General features: G+C 45.9%; 1 protein-coding gene across 7 annotated transcripts in view; it reads right to left on the reverse strand.

Annotated features, from left to right (window-relative positions):
* GNG7 (G protein subunit gamma 7) overlaps positions 1-21,822 on the reverse strand; it is a 79,292-nt gene that overhangs the window by 31,801 nt on the left and 25,669 nt on the right. The window lies entirely within an intron of this gene.

Consider the following 21,822-nt stretch of genomic DNA (forward strand, 5'->3'; position numbering starts at 1 on the left):
AGCTGGTTGTTTGCTATAATGTCCCACACATTAGCTCCTGGCTTGCTTCTGAGTGAGCCAAAAAAGGAAAAATAAAATTAAAAAAAAGAGAGTTTGGAGTAGGCTGGAGACAGAAGTTGCTTATCCTGAAGACCATCAGGGGTTAAGGCTGCACATCTATGGCTCAAGCACTCTCCAGACAACAAAATTTTAAAACATCACAAAGTGGTCTAGCAGTGAAATCCACAATTATTGCTAGCCTGCATGCCCAAAGCCAGCCAGTGTGTTTACTGGCCATGGCTTAGACCTGACAATTTTACGTGTCTGACAGCAGCAGATCTGCTGCTTGCAAACAGCCCTCAGCTTGCACTCAGAACACCCTGCGCTCATTTACAGATTTTCAAAAGGGGACTAATTATGCATGCCCCTGCAGTCAGAAGCACACACGAACTAGCCCAGCTGCAGCATGACCAGCCTGGTCACAGGAGAGCAAAACCATTAACTCTAGGCCACCACAGAGCAGGACAAGAGGGAGAAGAAAGCAGAGAGAACACTCATAAAACCACTCAGAGAATCATGACACATCTCATGCTACCACCCACACAGCAGGCAAACAAAATAAAACAAGCTATTAATGAAAAAGAACAGCTGATACTATAGTGACCTGACCACAACTTGCAGGGGCCAGAGAAGCTGAACTGCGTTCAAGGTATCAGCTGCTGCCTGCGGGACCCTCCAGTCCCTCCACCAGTTTCATCTCCAAAGTTTTGGTCTCTCACACCCAGACACTCCATTCGTCCTACAGATTATTCTCCAGTCAAGCCTTGTGAGCACACGCGTGTGCACACACGTCTTTGGAAGATAAACACTGCTTAGCCCCAGTGAATCAGCGTATGTCAGCCCGGCTCGGAGCGCTACGGTGGAACAGAGTCTCATTTTCTGAAATGTCAGAGTAGGAGTCTGCAGCTCATTAGTGCCAGCTCCAGTGCTGAAGGATGCAGTGTGCTAGTGTGCCTTGAGGAATTAAGTAAGGTCAGTCCCAAATTTAGGGATTGGCTGAATATTCTGCTAATGTGCCTTAAATGTAGTTTGTTAAAAATAAAGGGTTTATTTTGATATGGCATACAGCACATTGCATCATCTGGAGTGTGCGGCAAGACAGATGGTAAGAGTAAGACAGAGACTTCCCTTCACAGCATTTGCTACCACGTTAGGAGCCTTTTCAAATGACTGTTAAGTTTTCCAGAGGCTGTTTAAGGCAAGAGAAATTGAGAAGTAGAAGATCAGAGCTCCATTACCTAAAATTTTAAAAGAGCTGACAGCACTAACAACAGGCATACTATAACAAGAAGTCCACTACAAGTCTTAGTGTTTTTCAATTATTGGTGTTAATACTAGATAACCTGCCAACCAGTCGCTGGCACTTAGGACGGGACAGCAAGTTCTGGGCTTTGCAGAAATCCTGTAAGGCTCCTATTACCCCCCAAGCACCCGCTTCATCAACACCAGCCCTAACTGCTCCTCCAAGTCAGCGCATCAAGGTAAACATCTTAAAAGCCACTTTGACCCAATGTTGCACACTTGTGAAGCCAGACACCTCAGCCCTCAAGGAATATCACCAACGAACAGCATACCGCCACCTCACTCCCACCAGTATCACATTAAGATTTGGCTGTCAATCTGAAATTGCTGGCAATTTTAAGGCAGCAACAAGACAACAAAATGCCTGCTCCAATCCATGAGTGACAGATGAGTGCAGCGACATTCAGCTCGGAATTACGAGTAGAGAAATGGCAATAGGTTAGATGGCAAAGCCAGCCAGCTTATTGCTAATATTCTCCTGGAGCGAATAAACCCAAGCCAGCAGACCTATAGGAACTGAGTAAATGTATTTGAAGGCAACATCATCCCAGAGTTAAAAGCAATAAACAGCTAAAGCTCCATGTGAGTCTCTTGGCTCCTATATAGCCTAGAGCTCCAGATAGAGTGTCTGAGATAATTACAAAAAGCTCCACTTCGCTGCTGGAGCAGCAGAAGAAGCAAAGCAGAGCTCAGTGTGCTGCACGCCTTCCTGCTGGGGCTTTGGCTCAGTGCTAATGACTGTGGTCCATAAAAGCCAGCGGGAGCATCCTGCTGAGCCATCCCCCACCCAGGGGAAGGCCCGCGAAGATACAACTGCCTCTTGCCATCGCTGTGGCTGTACGTTTGCAGCATTAAGGCAATAAGAAGCCATGCAATGCGCTCTCCTCCTAACAGGTTTCCCTCCAAATGAACAAATGTCTTTCAGTACCAGGAAAGAGGCATCATCAGATTGCGGCAGAGTCAGTTCTGCATGTACAGAATGCAAAAATTACAGTTCCTCAGATATCTGGGAAGTGCTGGAGGAGTGCAGAGTGGCTGCTTTAATTGCTTTAATGCACTGCTACAGCATCTCTGTAGCAGATACCACCTTCTAAGGGTTTAAATCTGAGATACAGTAGCTGGCCAAGGCCATTTCCAAGTTTATCATAAACAAGTCCTACTTCTCAGGCCTCTGCTTCAAGCAAGATAAACACCGTGGCAATTAGGCTAAGACTTCTGTGCCAAACCAAGATAAATGAATATCCTACTGAAGTTCTGCAGAACTATCCCAAGCTCCTGGAAGAGCAGCCCGGGGTGCAGGCAGAGAAGTGAGCTGCAGGGTGCCATGCTGCTCCAGTGTGACAGCATCCACCAGCCCCGTCCTTGGATGGGGGGGCTCTTCCCTCTTCCTTCAGGGAGGAATTTGGGACCCAGTACTCAGAGCACAAGCTGACATCCACGTTCAGAAACCTCATGCACATGCCCGTGCTTGGGTAAGCCTGTGGACACGCTGCTGGTAGTCTTCCCCAGTGAGGTTTGGCTTTAAAAACTCGGGAGCAGTATTAAGTGAAGGACCATCATGAAGTAGAACTTAAATTAAACCTCTGATGTAGCTTCGTATGGGAAGAGCTACACGCTGTATTAATTTATACGTGGCACCCAGGCTGCTGGGAGAGTGACTCACCCTTGCGCAGAGCAGCCGTCTGCCCAGCGAACTCATGGGATGTTTGGAAGGCATCCGCTGGGTCCACATTCAGCTCCCATCCGCTCTGCACGGGAGCTGGGCTGCAGCTCAGCACCAATCTCCACCTTCAGCCAGACTTCCCAGGTACACCAGACTGTCCAAATTCGAAAGCACTTGAGCAAATACCTCTTGCACAAACCCAAAGCAAGTTACAGTTCGAGGCACCTCAGACCATTGGGCAGACCGAAGTTATGGATGGGTTAAGACCAGAGGAAATCATTAGTAATTTCACATGCTCCGAAAGTGTCCTGCTGTGTTTACAATTAAAATACCACAGGAAAAAACCCCACACTGTCCACAGAAAGGGGAAGAGATCTGTGACTGTTTCATATGCCTTGAACCCTTTCTGGCCTCAAATCCTTCAGCCAGATTCTGCATTCAACAGGTTAATGAGCTGGAGAGCTGATCAAAGGACAGATGTTTATTCCCTCTTTAATTTATGTTCAAGTCACAAATGCTCACAAATATTTATCTACAGAAGTCATAGCACTAATCCCATCTCCTTCCTAGCTTTTAAGTTTAGTGATCAAAGTTGTACAATTTCTTGAAGACTGTATTTCAATTTCAGTTAGTGGTCTCTTCTGAAGAAGAATTAAAAAAAGCGTTTTTCATAAGGAAATTAAGAGAAAATGGGTATGTTCTAGTGAAAATTAGAAGGAACATCAAAGCGAAATGAGGCGGCTTAATTTTACACCATCTATTCCTAAAAGCGATGACTGTAGGCAATCCCCTTTCAACAAATGCCAGAATTAGAACTCTGCTTTCCCAGAAAGGCATTTTGAAGCAGCGCCTCATATACCTCCCCAGCCACACAGATACCACCAGCTTCACATCGGAGTATGAGTCTGCATATAAACTCCTCTCCCTTCCCCTCCCACCCTCTTCAAAAAGCAATCTCAAGAGCGACGAGCCAATGCCACCCGCATTCCCACCTGTCAGCAGCACGAAAACGGAGGCTGTGACAACTGAGGCGCTTGCTCAGAAGGTGGCCCTGGGAAAAGGCTTTGTTTTATTTTCCCCTGCCCCTCCTCCACCCTTTGCTGGCCACAGCTGCAAACACACAGCTTCTGACATCGGACTTGATTATCAGAGCTAACTTGCTAAATGAACATCACTTAACTAGGTGAGCACTATGCAGGACAACGGCATCACTGAAATTTCACCTGGTAAATAAACGAGGTTAAAATCCTGTGTATGGTGTAGTAAACATTTCCTAACTATTATTAGCCAAAGGAAAGAGTGTGACTGAGCTCCTTTAACAGTCAACACTGGCTGTTTCCACCTGTCTTGCTGCCAGGGGTGTAGTTTGCTGCCAGGGGACACGAGGTACCTTTGCTGGACAGCTGCAGCAGGATGACAGGCCACTGCTGTAATGGAGTCTGTTAAAATTCAGTGCTGTGAGTCAGCCAAGCATGTGCAGGATGTCTTCAACAACAAACCGCCCCCGGGTGCTGCAAGCATGCAGGGACGGTTCAAGCATCAAACGCAAGGTGTTAGAGGTGCGTTGGGGGCACACCGCTCCTCGAGCTCAGGGAAACTGGGAATCTGCAGAGTTTTCTAGTCTGTCAGAGACACTTGTTTTCTCTCCTCTGCTTCCAAAGAAGTCTGCATTAGATTCCTTCAGAAGCAAAAAGTGAAGCTTCCCCGCATGAGGGCAGCAATTAGGCCATTATTAGAAACGCCTTTGAGATGACCATTCTCTCCTTCCCCCCCTCTTGGTGCTTGCTGATCCTGGGGAGTTGTTTGTCTCCACTCTCCATTTGTCATCCTCACTCAAAGAGCACATGAGTCAGACTGTGCACCACAGATGCTGCTGATAAAAGCACACTCCATTTGGGAATATTAGCAACCCTGCAGAACAAAGACAGCTAAAAAAATAAATCCCCATCCAGTGACTCCCAATCAACTATGCCAGTAAGTGCCTGGTAAATGTCACTGGCTTTACACTTGGTATAAACATCAATCTTTGGATGGTCCAGATTAACCTCTCAACTCCTGCAAGATCAGAAGCACACACCTTATAAAAGGGCAGCAACCAAGTTGCACTTTCCACGTGGAACAACCGGTGCCTGTCCCAGGGGTGCTTCAGTTCCAACTGCAGTTCTGTCCCAACAAACACCACAAAGAGGAAAAAAAGAGATAGGTAACTTATTTTCACACAGCAATCTTACATAGGCAGGTTTTTGCTATGCATAATTTTCCAGAGCTGCAAAAGTAATTAATATTTACATGGTCCAGTGACAGCAGAGAGCTCAAGTCCTGGCTGGCTGGAAGCTCGATCCCAGAGACCAGCAGCTTTGCTCTGGAAAAGGGATCTGATGAGTTTAAGTAAAACAGCACCAACTGTAGGTGCTTTCAACCAGTGGTTTGGAATCAGTTTACTGTAACAGAATTAAACTAGATAGAAGGAAACACTTCAGCACATGTAAATAACCCTGCTAAATAAAGCTATGCATGATTACAAAGCATCAGCTTCGGTGCTGATAAACCTCGGCAGGCCCTGACTGCACTGTTGCAGTTACATCGCAGCTCTAGGCAGGTTTTAATGCTCCTTTCAGACGCATCTGGAGAAATAGCCTGTTATCTACCAAAAAAAAAAAAGAACAAAAAAAACCAAACCACAACACACCAGGAAAAACACAGTGACCCAGTTCAAAGTGTACAACTTGTCTATTTTCAACAGAGCACAGAGCCAGCTGCAGTGCAGACTGTCCTGACCAGAGGCAGAAGTCCTGTGCTGGCACACAGTGCTGGGCTCTGTGCAACGAGCTGCTCCTTCTGCAGCAGCCAGTTCTGCTTGTGCTGAATTGTTCCTCCTAACACTCACAAACTGGTTCTGCAGAATCCTACAATTAGAACAGCACCATGTATACAAATGCCACAGATTAAGAATCAAGAGCTTCTCTGCTCAGAAGAGATTGGCTTGCTTTTTCAAATCTTCCAGATTCTGATTAATTTGCACGTATTGTGTTTTGAAGCCATGGCATTAAATGGAGGAACAGAGGAGTTTCCAACAAAAAAGGTCAGCCTCTATACACACAGCTTCTATAGCGCTCAGGCTGTGTCAGCCTAAAGATCCACTGTGCAAAGCTGCTCATCCTGGAGAGCAGCCAGCAGGAAAGGAAGGAAAATGTGCAAGAAACCAGGCAGTCCAGCTGGGCCATAGCTACTGGTTTTATGATTTCTAAAGCTCCTGAACTTAAAAGTGATTTGAGGCTCCTCTCTTATCACCACTGTATCTCATCTGTTCCTTCCAACGCAGGAAACCAGTTATATGGCATTCGCTGCGTGCCAACAGCTGGTCAACACTCATCTGTATTATTAACCTGTACTGGTGGCCTGAGAAGGCTGATATAATCGAAAAACTGCTGAAAGGCTCTAAAGGCAACAGCACCATAGAAGAGCAGCGAATTGCAGATCTTCATCTACCCACCTGCATTCCCAGCTACCCCCTTCCTTCCCTGTGTGCTCTACCATGGCATCTCTTTCATTCTCCGCGAGCAGCGGGAGCTGGAGCTGCTGGGGTTAATGCCAGGTGCTGCAGCTGCACGGACACAGCCAGGATCGGACCTGTTTCTGGTGAAGCATCACGACGAGGGAGTACAGGCGACAGGTTGTCTGCAGACTGAGATCTGCTGCTGTTCTGCTGCCTGAGCAGGATAGGGGCAGGAGGAAAGATCAATTCTAAAGGAACACTTCTCTAATTAAGAAAAAAAACTCACGAACAAATCACACGGGTTTGATGCACAATCTCTCTCCATCAGTACCTAAACAAAATATTTCTCCTACAGATATGAAAAGTGTAAAGGACTTGAAATTGACTCGCATTTTCTAAATCTTCTGCAGCTCCTGGCCAGTGGAGGTGGGCATGGCAAGCAGCCAGATGCAAGCAGCACTGGGTGTCAGGCACATAATGCTGCCATGAAGAGAAGAGAATAGAGCCTGCTGGAAAAGGGGAGCATCAGGCAGCCCCAGGTAACCGGCAGAAGCATCTGTGCTGTGTCCAGGTGCCCTTTACACAGACCTTGGGTTGCCTCCGCATGAACCTCTGTAGCAACTAGTGAAACACAAGGAGCATCCTGGTAAAAGGTATTAAAAGCTTTTATTTTAGACATAACACAATTAATTGTTATTAGGATTTAGGTATACCAGAAAGGGAATGATGGATAAAATAGACATAAACTAGTCCTTATACGACTTAAGTTTTAAACACACAGAAGCCTTTTTACTGCTGTACCTGTGCAAGAGGCCATTGCGTTTCAGGAAGCAGCAAGTGTTTGATCAGAAACTGAGCTGGATTCACTGGTTTTGTGCTTTTCCCTGCACCCTGCCAGGCCAGATGAGGGCAGGCAGCAGGATCATCTCACCTTGACGAACAGCAGCCCCATCAACTGCATCTAACAGTACGCATGAGGAAGAGCTCTCCTGAGGTGGGGAAGGGGTGATATTACAGTTATTCAGGCAGGCTGTGGTATGTGCAAAGATAAAAAAAAAAAAAAAAAAAAGGCATACTCTGAGGTAGCCTTCTTTGTGTATCCCAAAGTCCCTAGAGCTAACGTACATTGCTCAGCACCACGGCTCTTGCAAAGAGAGATATTTGTAAGACATCACAGATGTGCGCTTCCCTAGGTGCCTGGAAAGCAGGGTTTTGGTGCCTTAACTAAGAATCAGGAACAAGCGCAGTGCCTGGTTACTGAAACCAAGGTGCGCCGGTAAGCAACTAAGCGTGCCGCCTGGGCTTTGGCTCACTATCAGCAAGGGAAGCGTGGCTCGTTAGTTCCTCCGGGCACAGCCTAACGCTTCCCCTGAACAGCTACTGCCCAGCAAACGGCCCCATAGTCATCGGGGTAAACAACAAAAGCTCCCATCGTCATCGGTGTGTGCCACTACTGCTGTCAGATCACTCGGCTAAGGTTTCTATGGCTTTTATTTGGGGGAAAAACAGCACTACCTGGGAATTAGCACCAGCCATAAGGCAGATTCACCAGCAGCAGCTACAGCAAACCCAAAATATATCAAAATATCAAAAGGTTAACACATTGCAGGTCTGCACCGAGACCATGTTTGTCACCTCTCCAGGTCTATTACAGCCCTAGTAAGGTGAGATAGGCTAAACATGGCCATGAACTTGGGCAGAATAAACTCATCATCAGCACAACCACCTGGTTAGTCTTCACTGTGCTGTAACTTTGTCTTGTAGGGAAAAATAATCTGTTGGACTCACTTCCTATGTGGAGGATAGCTTGTGTATACCCTCCAGCTATTTTCACCCTGTATTGATGAATGCAAACAGCTTTTAATTAAAGCACTGGAGTTAAGTCTTCATCACATTTTAAAAAAGGCAAACCCAGGAATGTGACACACTTGAGTCATACAGCAGGTTATACAGCATAGTACCACCAAAAGTAACCCCACAGCCCTCCTAATTTTCCTCCCCAAATAATTAATATTTATGATAAACATATCCGCTGCTTTTGGCCTGTCTGGCAGCTGGACCCTTGGTTCAAGACCAGGCTGAATGCACGGAAGCCTTTCAGTTCCCTTCCTCTACCTCAAGCTTGGTATTACTTCTGTGCCGGCTTATATAGGACGCCCTTTCTCACACAACAGCTTCAAATCTTGAGAATTCGAATTTTGCTGGATGCCTGTAGATCCTACCACTAGCTGTCACCTCTTTAGGAACCCAAAGAAACACCACAACAAATTTGCAGTTAGAGAATGAGTCTTTAAGTCAGACACGTGCAAAAGCATGCAGAGCGAAGATCCCACAAAAATGTTAGAAGAGGGCTCTCAATGGGAAACTAATTAGAAATTTATCTTAATAGCACATTAAACCCAGCAACTTTTTTTGCAAAGATGAAGGGTCCCAGGCCTGCTGAACTTACAGAAACACACGAATGCTTTTGTATATTCTGGCAACAAAATAAGTCCCTTCAAAATACCAGATATTTCTGGACCGTGGAAAACTGAGCTCCCCGTCTAAGTCTAATTTACAGCCCTGCTAACAATGTGGGAAACTCATTACAAGAAACAAACAACTGAGGTGTTGCTTGCCACCTCCCACCTATTCCAACAAGCCCTGTCTTAAACTACCTCCCAACTGCTTCTCTCCCCTCTGGGAAGGTAAATAGCCCAACGGGTTTATCCAATACACCCTGTGGGTCCTGCCGGGAGCCAGACAGCTCCCACACCGTGCTGTACTGACAGAGACAAGATTTGTGTCAGTGGGACAGCTCGAGGGAACGAGGGGAAGCTATTCCCGCACCCTTCGTTCCCACGGACAGCACAGCATCGTACCATCTCTCATTTCAGCTGACCTGAAAGCATGCAACAGGATACAGGACAAAGCCTGCAAACCCAAAATGCAACTTGCAGATGGAGCAGCTTGCAGACGCAGCACAGGGCAGCCTGCACGGGCCCTTTCAACCATTAGATTCCTGTTTCCTGTGAAACGACCTGCAGACATCATGACAATTTTAAAGAGAGCACATAAGATGGATCAGTCATGGTTTCTGAAAAGCTGCTTCAAGAGTTCTTTGTATGTAGGAGCATACTTTCATCAGCTCCAGAAGAGAAAAAAGCTGCCTAAGATGCAGCAACTCATGAGCTTTCCACTTGAAATCATCCATATAAACAGCCTGAATAAAACATTTGAAGGCAAAACTCAAGGATCAATTTGTTGGATTAAGCTGCTCGCTTCAGAGCCTGAGCAGGATTAGAGCACTCTGCCTGCACTGTGCACCTCTTTGCACCCCAGATCTGGATACTCTGAGCGTGGGGCTCCACGTCAGAGCAGCGAGAGCAACACACAACCACAGCAAAAAGCTATTTCTCAGGCCCTTCCTGGAACTCCATCAAACTGAACTGCCTGTTGATTTAGCTGCTGGTGTGAAGTCGAGCGGAGCCAGCCGCCAATACAGACAGCCCTGGCGCTGAACCCAGCTTCAGCAACGGTTGCAGTTCTGAGTATTTTTTTTTTTTTTTTTTGCTCTGCTTGGAACCACGTAAATAGCATTTCTGTTTGCCGTTAATCCGTTCGTGCTTACGCTTCCCAGAGTAACCACTGCTGGGAACAGACTTGTGTGTCTTCAGATGCCCAGGGCTTCCCCGCCACGCCAACCTGCCAGCCCTGCAGAATGCAAAAGAGCCGCCAGTGCAGAAAAAAGCAGGGCGGAGGCATCGAGATTACGCTGGGGAACACAGAGGAAATTGCTGCAGAAAGCAGGAGCAAGATGCCAATGTCCGGACGTGGACAATCCTTCCACAGACAGAACTTTGTGACATACATTTGTAAGCTAACAACTGTAAAAAAATTCAATAGGCTTTTCTGTGAAGCCTCAGTAAACCAGAGATGCTCAGTGGTAGGAGTTTCACTTGGGATTTCAGCCAAGGGAGATGGCACGCTGCAGGCATAAACTAATATATTCACCACTAAAATTCTACAGCAGGCACAGAAATAGCTGAAAACATTAAGGAATATTGTTGCTCCAACTCAACCTCATGCTTTGCCGCTCCCACTGACCATTTTAATTGCCAGGTGAAGTATTAAGGCAGAGCTTAACACTCAGAAAAATGGCACCTATACCTCTATTAATTTCAGTCTAATATTAAGAAGGAGCAGTGGTGTGAAGGAGCCCAATTATTACAGTCTCCGAACATCTGAGACTGGAGCAAGCCCTGACAGCAATAGGAAGAAAGGGGTGAGGATCGACAGACACCATTAGCTGCACATCACCTACAACCCACATTAATTCTGCTATTTGTAAAAGGGAGGAAAAATGAAGCAGTTGGCTTTAACAAGAGAGAAATTAAACTGCAGAAATGCAGCAATGTTTTCCCAAGTACAAATTTCATATTTAAAGAGTTCTGGAAAAGGATGCAGGAACAGCCTCCAGGCAAAAGCTGTTGAAAGAAACAGGGTGTTTAGACTAGGGTGGAGGGACACTGCATACCTGGAAGGAAACCCACTACTAGCACCCGGCTCCAGCAAAACCAGGAGCAGCAGGCTGAGGCTCCAACAGGATAAATCGAGCTTTGATTAAGAAAAAACTGACAGCCAAGGGAACTGCATTCTGGAACAGTTTTCATATAAACTGTTAGGGGTATATTCACAGGCATCCTAAAGATGAACAGGGTTTGGTCTTTGAAGCACAGTTACCAGAGGCTCCGGGTGGCATGGCCGTGGTGGGGATGGTGGCCACCATGTGCCAGGCAGGCACTACCCACCAGCAGGTCTGAAGGTGCTTAGGCCAGATCAGGCAGTGACACGAGGAACGCATTAGTAAGACAACTGAGTACTAATTGAGTCACCCAACCACAGGAAACTCACCGAGTTCACCACATCTTCTCCCCCTCCCCTCCCATCATGGGAATGGCAAGGGAGGAGATGTTGAGGAGAGCCAAGCAAGGCAGACAGATGACCTACCGAGCTGGGTAACTGTGCAAGATGATTCACACAGCCCCAGCCGTGTGAACGGCCTGTAAGCTCATCACTGCTTTTCCCCATCCAACAGTAAATACTGGACCTAAGCCATTTTATTTCTCTTGAGGAGACTCCCAGAGTTGTTTTGGCACAAAGACAACAGAGGAGCCGTTCCCACTCTCCAGCTATAGCAGTTTACTCAACTCATCTCGAGCTCTCAGCTCACCTCCTGTCCTGCTGCCTTTCAGGGTCCCTGAGGGACCATGACTACCCTTTTTACCCAAGGTCCAAGCTATCCAAAACCAACCGTGCTCCTTAAACTGATTGTATTGAGCCTGAGAACCCTATTACAAGCCATTCTACCCAGTAATGCATTTCCCAGATGTGATGCTCAAATGGCAACCGGCTAGAAACCTGCTCCAGTGAAGACAGCTGTGAAATCCAGCACCTGACTGTGGGAAAGTAGAGGTCATTTCCCCAAATCTAGTGAAAGCAAAGAGGTGTCAACTCATCTGAAGAACAAACAGCAACATCCATACCAAAAAAGACCAAAGAAAGTATCAGATATGAGAGCAATGGGAAGACAAGAGATTCTACTAGTAAAAATAAATACGCTGTGCACATCTCCACATGACGCATGCAGCTACTCCATCACAACCGCAACATTTCAGTCATATCCTGCTCAAGTATTTCACATCAAACTATAATAGAGCAGATTTTTGGTGTTTGCACTCTCACACCCCTGCACTCATTCAAGCTAACGACCGGAGATGAGGGCACGTAGCCCTTATTGTTGTGTTGGCCGCACCTCTGAACCTGAATCCCTGCATCAGCTCTTCCCTCTCCTTTTTCCATGATTCAGCCAAATAGCAAGATATCCTTGGATCGACACGCCAGCTTTGACAAAAGCAAGAGGAGTGGGTACCATTAATGGGTATAACACACTCAGTGCTCCCAAAGTGCACCCTCTCCATCTGTCTGGCCTCTCAGAGTTCTGCAACCGTCCCCCTCAAAGGGCTGCATGCATCGCTTCAGGTACCCAAAAATTCATGGCCCTATAAAAGCCCCCAGCTCCCTGAGACACAAACTTGCTGTGTAAGCGAAGGGACAGTATTGCATCAAGATGACCCCAGAACCGTGAAGGAGACAGGTACACAAACAGGCTGGTCTCTGTAAAGTGATGCAGTGTGACATGGCTGGAGGGCAGCCTGGAGCAGAGAAGCCAGGAACACATTCGGACAAGACCTACAGCGCTGATAAGTTTGCTGCAAAAGAATGTTTTAGGGGTGACTCATGATTGCAACAGAAGACACCAAATAGTTGTTTGGTATTGGTCTATAAAGCAAGTCTATTCTGCTGAACCCAAGCATCCAACTAAGCAAACCCTTACTCTGAATTTTTGAGGCAAAGGTGTTTAAATGTTGGAGTCTCCTAGTCCCCCTCTCCTTTGTATACAGAGAAGAATTCACAATCAGGCTGCAGTTCACAGAAAATTGACAGAAGGTGTTCATATCCCCAAATTTTAGTCTGATACAAATGTAACACTTGAAGTGTCAAGAGGTAGAAGGAAAAGGAGAAAACTGGGAAAAAAAACCAGGTTACAAACAACTGCAGCACCTCAAGGTACTTCTCAGAAGGCTGAAACCTGAACAAGGCCACTGAAGAGAGAGAATCGGGATGTGACTCCAGGTCTTTTTTTGACATATTGAACTGGGATTATCTCAATTACACAAGAAATCATACACAGAGACTGCCATGATCTCAGACTTTCCCTTGCCTGTCTGCACACTGCCGGTTGTGTCTGATCAAAAATGCAGAGGACTTTTGCACATGCTGCAGAAATTAAATTCTTAGAAAAACATTTCAAGCACATAGGAAGGAAGGAAAACTGGTTTGTAAATTCATGTGTAGAAGAGGTGAAGAGAAGGGACATCAAAGAATGGTCATCACCGACAAATTACAGACTGCATGGAAAGATGTGATAACTCAGCTGTCAGCCAGGGACATGAGAGGGAGCTTCTGAAAAATCAGGTGTCATTAAGTGGTGCTGGATGAGTGGTTAAGAAAATGCTTTGAGTACCTCGCTGAGCTCAAATTAGACATGGAGAACTGTAAGTCCTGTCCTGTTTCAAGTGCAATTCAACTTTGAGCACTGGCTGTTGCATTTAAAAAACAAAAAACCCCACCAAAATCACACTTTTAACTACAAGCACTAGAGACAGGGCACAAATTCACCTGGCAGTTTGACTCTGACAGCAGCAACCCCGGGAAGGCAGCAGAGCAGCCTGATTTCATCCAGCCTTCTTCCAAGATTACAGCGCTCCCCAGCACACTTTGAGCAAAGGCTGCTTTAATGCCTGCCTCGGAGAGCAGTTAGTCATGTCTAGTTCTGCAGAGGCACACACTATAGTTAAAAAAATAAGCGGGTCCTCTGAGTAAGTCACTCTCACCCTCTGTTTCAGAGCAGCACAGTGAACAATGAGCAAGGGAAGCCCCGAGGCAAAACCACAGACCTGAAGACTGCAGCCCAGGTTCCTACACCAGTTCTGCCACAGCTTTCCTGCACGACCTTGGGAAAACAACTGACCTTTTCCTGCAAGGCCACTGTAAATTTTAACAAAGCACTTAGACACAGACAGAAAACAGCATTTGTCACCGAGGAGACAGGATTCTTGTCGATGCTGATAAAGCTGTAAATGTGCTTGCACAATGACCAGCAGCTAACCGAAAGAAATCCTTTGCACAATGCAGAAGTTAACTATTATTCCTCTACGGATCACCTGTTGCAAGATCTCACATGACACAGCAAAAAGGACTGAGATAATTTCAAACCATTAAAATACCCACAAAATATTTTGTAAGATACAGTCATAGTTCATAGGGACCCAACTTATAAAAAATCCTGCTCCAGACAACCTAAAGGTTTGAATTACAGCTTATCTCAAAAGGCCACATAAGGTATTTGCGGACTGAGTAACCATTTTTGCTGAACACAAGGTTTTACTACAAAAGCTGAACAACTTTCACTCTACAGCTGCTCCAACATGCAGCCATGGCATAAAACCCCTCAGCCCTGCAACAGAGCCATCTCCCCTCCAGCCAAGGACAGGGGCTGCTCCATCAGCTGCGGATAATCAAACCCAAAAACTGAATCACTGCCTTCTGAGCTAATCTGCTTTGTTTTTAAAAGGAACCAGGCTTCTTGGGGACAGCCCCAAAATACTTCCTGTTATTCCATCTGCCAAAGCATGACAAGCTTTGGTCATCCTTGACAGAGCTGAGCTTCCCAAAGCTTGCGTCCTTAAAGCTAACCCCCCACCAGCTCGATCCCAGCAGTGCTAGGAGTAAGCCAGGATTTCATCCTAGCAAACACTTGGTGCTGATTAGTTCAAGTGCAATAGTTTAGAAAAAAAAGAAAAAGGTTTCTTTCAGAGCTTGGGTGTTTAGCTGCTGTCCCACCAAGCTAGCAGTTGATTTGGTTTTAGCCACTTTCTTTGAAGAGTGAAAGAAAAATTAAGGAGAGCAGGACTGGTTTGCAGAGGCAGAGACCTGTAAAAGCAGTTTGCGTGACTCATGTTTGTTTTTTTTCCACACCGAAACCAATGAGAAGGGGCAGCAAGCGCTGTTCAGCACGCTAAGGAATCATTTCCTTTTGTTGCAGGGGCTGGCTGTGCCAGGATTAAAATTGACAGCATGCACCCTTCACAACTGTTCTGCAGCACTACCCTTCTCCTCATCTCCAGTTCCAGCGTCAGGCACAGAAACCCATGTGTCTCACAGATCTCCGGCAATCTCCACACTTTGCATCGATCACAGTGCAGTGGGTGTGACTTTGGCAGAAGCATGGGCTTTACTGCAACAGGGAAAGGAAAAGGAGAGAAATTACTGGCAGTGCGGGCCACTCCTGTTGGCAAGGCTTTGCAGCCGTAGCGATACTTTATAAGGAAATTTCTTGGATGAAACTGCCTATCCTCATGCTACTGAAGGTTTGGGGGTTTTTTTTGTTCTGTTGCAGATGCTCTACCAAGTTAATTGTAGCAGGTATTTTCTATAGAACCAAAGCCGTCCCCCAGGTTGGGGACTATCTGCAGAAAAACCAAACCAGATTTGAGATCTGTGGTGGAATTAAAGCGTCCCTTCAGTTCAGGACTACCGAAGCCAAGACCAGAAGCAGCAAAGACAAGTCCCAGGGGATTCATGCCTAAGAAGCGCCCAGTACAGATGATGTAATATGGTTTAACCAGGCAGGCTTTGTCCAGCCTTTGGCTATGAATGGTCAGTGACCTGCTGGTATGCTTCCAAATGCTGAGAATCGATTACATTTCATCATCAGGCTACGGTAATATTCAAATGGGAGGCTTCCAAGGAAAGTTCAAGTTCTTAATTTGTTTGTACTGTGGGTGCCCATTTCTTACAGATCAATGATTTACTGCACCTGGCACAGGGCTGGCCACGTCCTCACTGTTACACAGAAAGTCCAGATTTATAAAAAAAATAAATCTACTTACGTCTAGTTTTTAAAAAGATTAAGAATTCCAACACTGCTGTCTTAGTTCAACTCCAGCTCAGGCTGGACGCACCAAGTTCGGAGTAACATCAAAGACACTGAGGAACAGGATGTCTGTCGGGGCTGGTTTGGGTTCCTGCCCCCCAGAAAAAGGTTGGTCTGACCTGGGGGATGTGAACTATCCACTTCCATCAAATAGTTACTAATAATAAATCAAGCTGAGGAAAGCAATAGATAGAAAGCAGAGGTGCACTTCAGGTTTAGAAGCACAGCATCCAAACAAATTGATGAATTTCCTACCAGACACTTTTGCACAAACATCTTCCCCATGGCCACATGCAGTGGGAGCGTGTGACAGTAACACTGTGAGCCTTTCTGGGCTGGACTGGCAGAAAAGTTGAATTCTAAGGAAAGAACAGCTCACACATCAGCTTCTGTGTACACAGAGCAGAGAAGGAGAAATCCAAAACAGGAGATTTCTCCAGGCCAAGCTGCCATCACAATTTTAAAAAAACAATTTTCCTTTCAGATTTTTAACTGAGCGCCTAATAAGCAAACTGCAACTGCCTTTACTCAATCAAATGGCATTTGGGGATTCCAGATTAATTCCAGTGAACTACAGCAACAAGCAACTGAAAGTTGCCAATACCCATTTTATTTTAGTGAGTATGAACAAGATCTAAAATACCAGAGGGTGGGGGCTGTACATACAACTAATAAAGGTGTCTGGTAGCTTAAGTGATCTGGAGACAGTTCTGGGATTCAAAATTTAAACAAATACTAAACAAATGAGCTGGTGCAGAGGAGCAAAGGAATGCTGGCCTCAGGGCTGAGGAATGCAAGCCTGTCCAGACAGCAGCAAGAGAGCAGCTGTACGTGCACCCTGTGCCAGGATGGGAAACCCGCTGGAAATATGTAAAGTTAGTGCTGTTTAGGCACTTTTACATATATCTATACTTAGAAAAACTAGATAAAGAACAAGCAAACCTGCTTAATAACAATATGCCTATGCAACTCTGTCCCACAACTTGAAAGCCCAAATTCAGTGAGATTCAGATAAGAGATTGAGGGCTTTCACACTAGAAAGTTAGAAATCAATTATAGAAACAATTGACAGCTGGATTATTGGCCTAAATCCCCTGCACCCTCTCAGCAATTTGCATTTCAAACAGACCGAATTTCACAGCAGGACAGATTGTTTCCCCATCTTGTCTACAAGTTCACACAGGAGTGAACTGTTCTTCCAGTCAGCCCACAACCAGGGCTTCCTATCTCACTAGAAAATAAAAGGTTTAGATAAAAAAAAAAAAATCACAGTAGGCATTTTTGTACATCGATAGAAAAGTGCTTAGGCAGATCTAAACTTCAAAGAGTTTATTACAAGCTGGACAAACCTGGTTTAGCACAGGCCAGCTCCGAGGCTCGCTGACTGCGTGTGATACTGCAAGCAGTGCTAGAGTGCTATGGCTTTCTGAAAAACAAAACCAACCCAGCATTTATACAACCTCCATCACAGATGCCACCATACCACCTCATAGAACAGCAATAGGTAATGTCTTGCATGTCCATCAGCATCTCACACACCAAAAGAAAAGTCAGGTTTACTCAGTGATGTGTGGCTAACTCAATCAGCTCCCGGGCCAGCAGACGACAGCGACAGCATCGAGCACCTCCAAGTTGCACACAATACTGTCAAACAAGGAAACCTCAGCCCTGCAGCTGAAAACGACCATAAAGATATATTCATGTTTACCTAGAATTTAGGTGTTTCAAAAGGAAAGGCTGATTTAATTATCCTGGCTGTTGGCCAGTTTGGCAAAGGCAGGACAGAGCAGCGTCTTGCCCAAACTTCAGAGTCCCCCATTTTTCCTTCCCAGCTCTCCAAGGCAGCTCAACCACGGCTTTTCCAAAATAACGAGACTGTTATCTCAGGTCAAGGAGCAGAAGAATGGGAACCCAGCCTCTGTTTACTGCTAGCTGTTGGGAGGAAAGCCCATGTGGGCTGCTGCTGCTGAAGGTTAGCTTGGTGTGCAGGTGGAGCATGTGGGAGGGCAGGAAGGACAAAAACCAGAGCCAGTAAGAACTGACTCAGCAATGCTCACCCCCTTTCATTATCTCAGATCTCAAAACAGAAATGTTAAAATACACTTTCAAAATGAGCAGGCAAGCTGGAGATGGTTTATATAACGCTGCTGGAAGCAAGCGGACCATTTAAACTCATGCAAGTTACCAAGAGCACAGCTGTATTGGGAAGCTGCAGATGAAAGATCGTATCGCGAGGCATCGCCGGTAACCAGGGGCTGCGATAAGCCCTTAACGTGCACAGCACATTTCAGGGCTCGGTGCAGGAGGAGGCTGAAGGACAGCGTTCCCACGGCAGGAAGGGATGGGACTGCAGCCCACAGGACGGGGAAGGGAGAGTCCCACCCAGCACGGAGAGGGCAGCAAAGGACAAAGTCTTACTCCTGGCTGTCAACATCAGCTTGAACATCCAGACACCGCAGCTTCGCAGGCACTACAGGGTACACAGCATATTATCATTCCCCCTGAAAATATCTAAAAAATTCTTCAAAGAATTACCTATGCCCCAAACCAAATAATATGCAGTAAAACAGAGGTAACGTTGCAATTTAACAAATACAGGCTTTTTTCCTTTCTTAGATAGTTAAGGAATAAATGCATCAAAGCTGGCAGCTCCTGGCATAAATAGACAGGCCACCAGCGCTGGCTGAAGGGCCACCATGAAGAAAACTGACAAAACCCCTGCTGTACTTGTTTTTCCATTATCTAATATTAGGCCATGTAGGTATTTATGAACCACTCTGCAGTGCATTCAAGCTAATTCCCAGAAAATCACGTGCCTTCGCAGTGAATTCAAGATTAGGAAGCTTTTCAATGTTTTCTTGAGAAGAGATGTGATCACCATGCAGTACTAACAGCAATTTGAAAGTCTGCCTTGTTGGTTGGCTGCCAGATACTGACCCAACGAGCATCTTATTAAGCCTTCAGTCATCTCTTCCCAGCTATTTGTGTCAGACTGTGTGCTCTGAGGCTTGAAGAGGCTAAAGCAAATTCAGGTTGGGGGCAGATATGAGCTACAGAACCACATTATAAACATTTGGAGAAATACTAAGTGCTCAGAAGTTAGTGCTCATACAACAAATACATGAGAAAAGCCTCTCTGGTCTACAGCTGCAAGAATAAGTCAGTAGTCATCAGGCCCAAAAGGCTCATTTGATTTCTCTTAAAAAAAAATCCACAAAAACCGGTAAAAATGCCACAGACATTTCCAGCCACTTCAGATCATCAGTCATGATCAATTCTCACCTCCCTCAGGCTAGGACATGAAGGGTGCAAGTCACACAAGCCACTAGACAGGGCAACACCTCTGTCCAGGTTCAACAACCTGACGGGGAAAGGTGCTGGGCTGCTGCACCCTCTAACCCTTTCCTTCCCCAGATGCATGCTTACAGTGCTCAAACAAAAACGCCTGTTGAGGCTGTGTAATGATGTTCTATTTAATGGAATCCATGCAGGCATGAACAGGCCATGTAACAGTCCCTGCAGTGACAGGGACAAGAGCTACTGGGCACTAAGTTTTTTATTTGAACAACATTTGCTCTTTACGCAGCCTGCCTCTTCCTACTGTCCACATCTGGACAGCTGTTAAGGGCAAAAAGCACCCAGTCTGCACTGATTAGCTATCTTAAAAAAAAAAAAAAAAAAAAGTCATGCCTAGAGGGCAAGGCAGTTGAAAGCTACCCAAAAGGCTTGCTACAAATTTTTGTATGAAACAGCACCTTATTTAGACAATTTGAAAAATGTTACAGAGGGACACTATGGCTGAGAATTTGCATAATGGGCGTCCACATCTTGCTTACCTAACAGGAGAAGAATCCTGTCTGTCAGTAAGTCTAGACTGTGGTGTTGAATCCAGGGGACCGAGGAATCTCCTGGCCAGAAATAACACCCAGCGCGGGGCAGGCTGCTGCCATCTGGTGACACCCACTGCTGGGATGGCCAGGCGGCACAAACCCGGCTCCGTAGGCACCTCTGGATTGGGACTGCTCTGCAGAGCTAGGCTCAGTGCTAAGGGCAGCGAGAAAAGCCATCCTGCCCCTTGCAAAACCTAAGCTGACACTTCCAAGTGCTCCACGGAGACTTGTCGTCTCCTGCAGTGCCTCGCTCCGCTGTGCTGGCTGGACCACGCTGTTAGCTGCAATTAAAGCAGTGGTAGTGTGACAGCCTCTTTTATTAAAATGTACATACGTTGTTTAATATTAAAAGGCCACAGCATAACAACAGCTTTCATATTAAAACACTCCAAAGGCTTAGGTGGCTTAACAGAGACCTCTGCAGCGCAGAGCAGCTCACTGCAGGCAGTCACTCCATAGATGCGGTTTTTCCCAGCGAACTTCGTTAATTTAGATGATACCCAAAAGGCGCAAAGACGTATATTTAGCCCCCATTTCCACCTCCAAAAACCCTGCTGCAACACATGTAGAAACACAGAACCTCTAGCTTTGGAATCACATAGATCTCAACGATTCTGAGCACCTGCAGAACAGCAACCGTTCGCCATCTGTCCAACTTTTCCTCCTGTCCCAAAGCAGCACCAGTCTGACCCGCTTCCCCCCAAAGCCCCACTGGGGCTGTCAAATGCCTCCTGAAAACCAGGAAGTTTGAAACACGGACTCAGCCTCCTGCTCCTTCATTTCCAGTGGGTACACTAACAGAAGCAAGCAACACTCCTCTCTTCTTTGAAATACAGCACCCTTGATCTAAAGATAATCCATCTCTAGGACAACAGAACTATGTGAGCAAGATACTCTATTCTCAGCTATGGGTTTGTCATCTCACCAAGCCTGAGTTCCTTTACCTAGCTGGTATTTCACACATGGCACAGGAAATACAGGATTTCACAAAAGGACTGCTGATGCATGAAGGGACTTTGGAGGCTCCACGGAAAGCACTCATACCAAGTATTACACTATGAAGATGGAAGTGACCAGAGAAAGGGGACACCCACGCTCACATACTGCAGCCCGTATCCTGCTGTGAAATTTCCAGCTATTGAGTGTTCCAAGCAGCAATAGTTATCATTTCTTTAAAGCCTACTAAGAAGATTTCTAAGTATTTCAATATAAGCAGCTGCACCTAAAAGTCAGCATCTGGTGATGAGGAGGGCAATGATGGACAAATGGGATGTGGTTAGACCCAACTGCATCGCGTCACGCGTGGTGCCACAGAACTGCCATCGGTACGGCAGATGAGATTCAAGACCTCAGAAGAAAAAGATATGTGAAGACAAGGCCGTGTGAAAAACTCCAGGAACTATTTTGGAAAAGAAAACAGTGGAAGTACACTGGTGAAATGCTGTTGCTAGGACATCTGTGCAGACCAAACGCCATGCTTAATCTCACCGTCATTTCCTTCAAGCACACTAAAGTTTACTCCAACGTGACCCATCTCCTTTATGTAGTGAGGTCGGTGAAGCTTACTAGAAGGTGAACTACAGCTACAGGCATCATTCCAGTCCAAGTTGAAATACTGTACTTGGGGGCACACAGGGAAAGTACCAACAAAATGGAAAAATTAGTCTAAAACTTTGAGCATGGTACTACTGATTTATTCTGTGTCTGAGATCACACAAAGCTCTAGGGCAATTTAAAACTGCACAACTGATATTTAACTTATTGCTTCTGTAGAAAAGTCATGAGGCTTTAATCACCATGCTGCTTCATTAACTGGAAGATTACTAATTACAGGATTTGTTAGTCAGCATTACCAGACACTGTTTTAGTGTTGATTGTTTGTATAGGGAAGATT

This window comes from Falco naumanni, chromosome 4 (genome assembly GCF_017639655.2).
Source record: "Falco naumanni isolate bFalNau1 chromosome 4, bFalNau1.pat, whole genome shotgun sequence".
In the NCBI taxonomy this organism is placed as follows: domain Eukaryota; kingdom Metazoa; phylum Chordata; class Aves; order Falconiformes; family Falconidae; genus Falco; species Falco naumanni.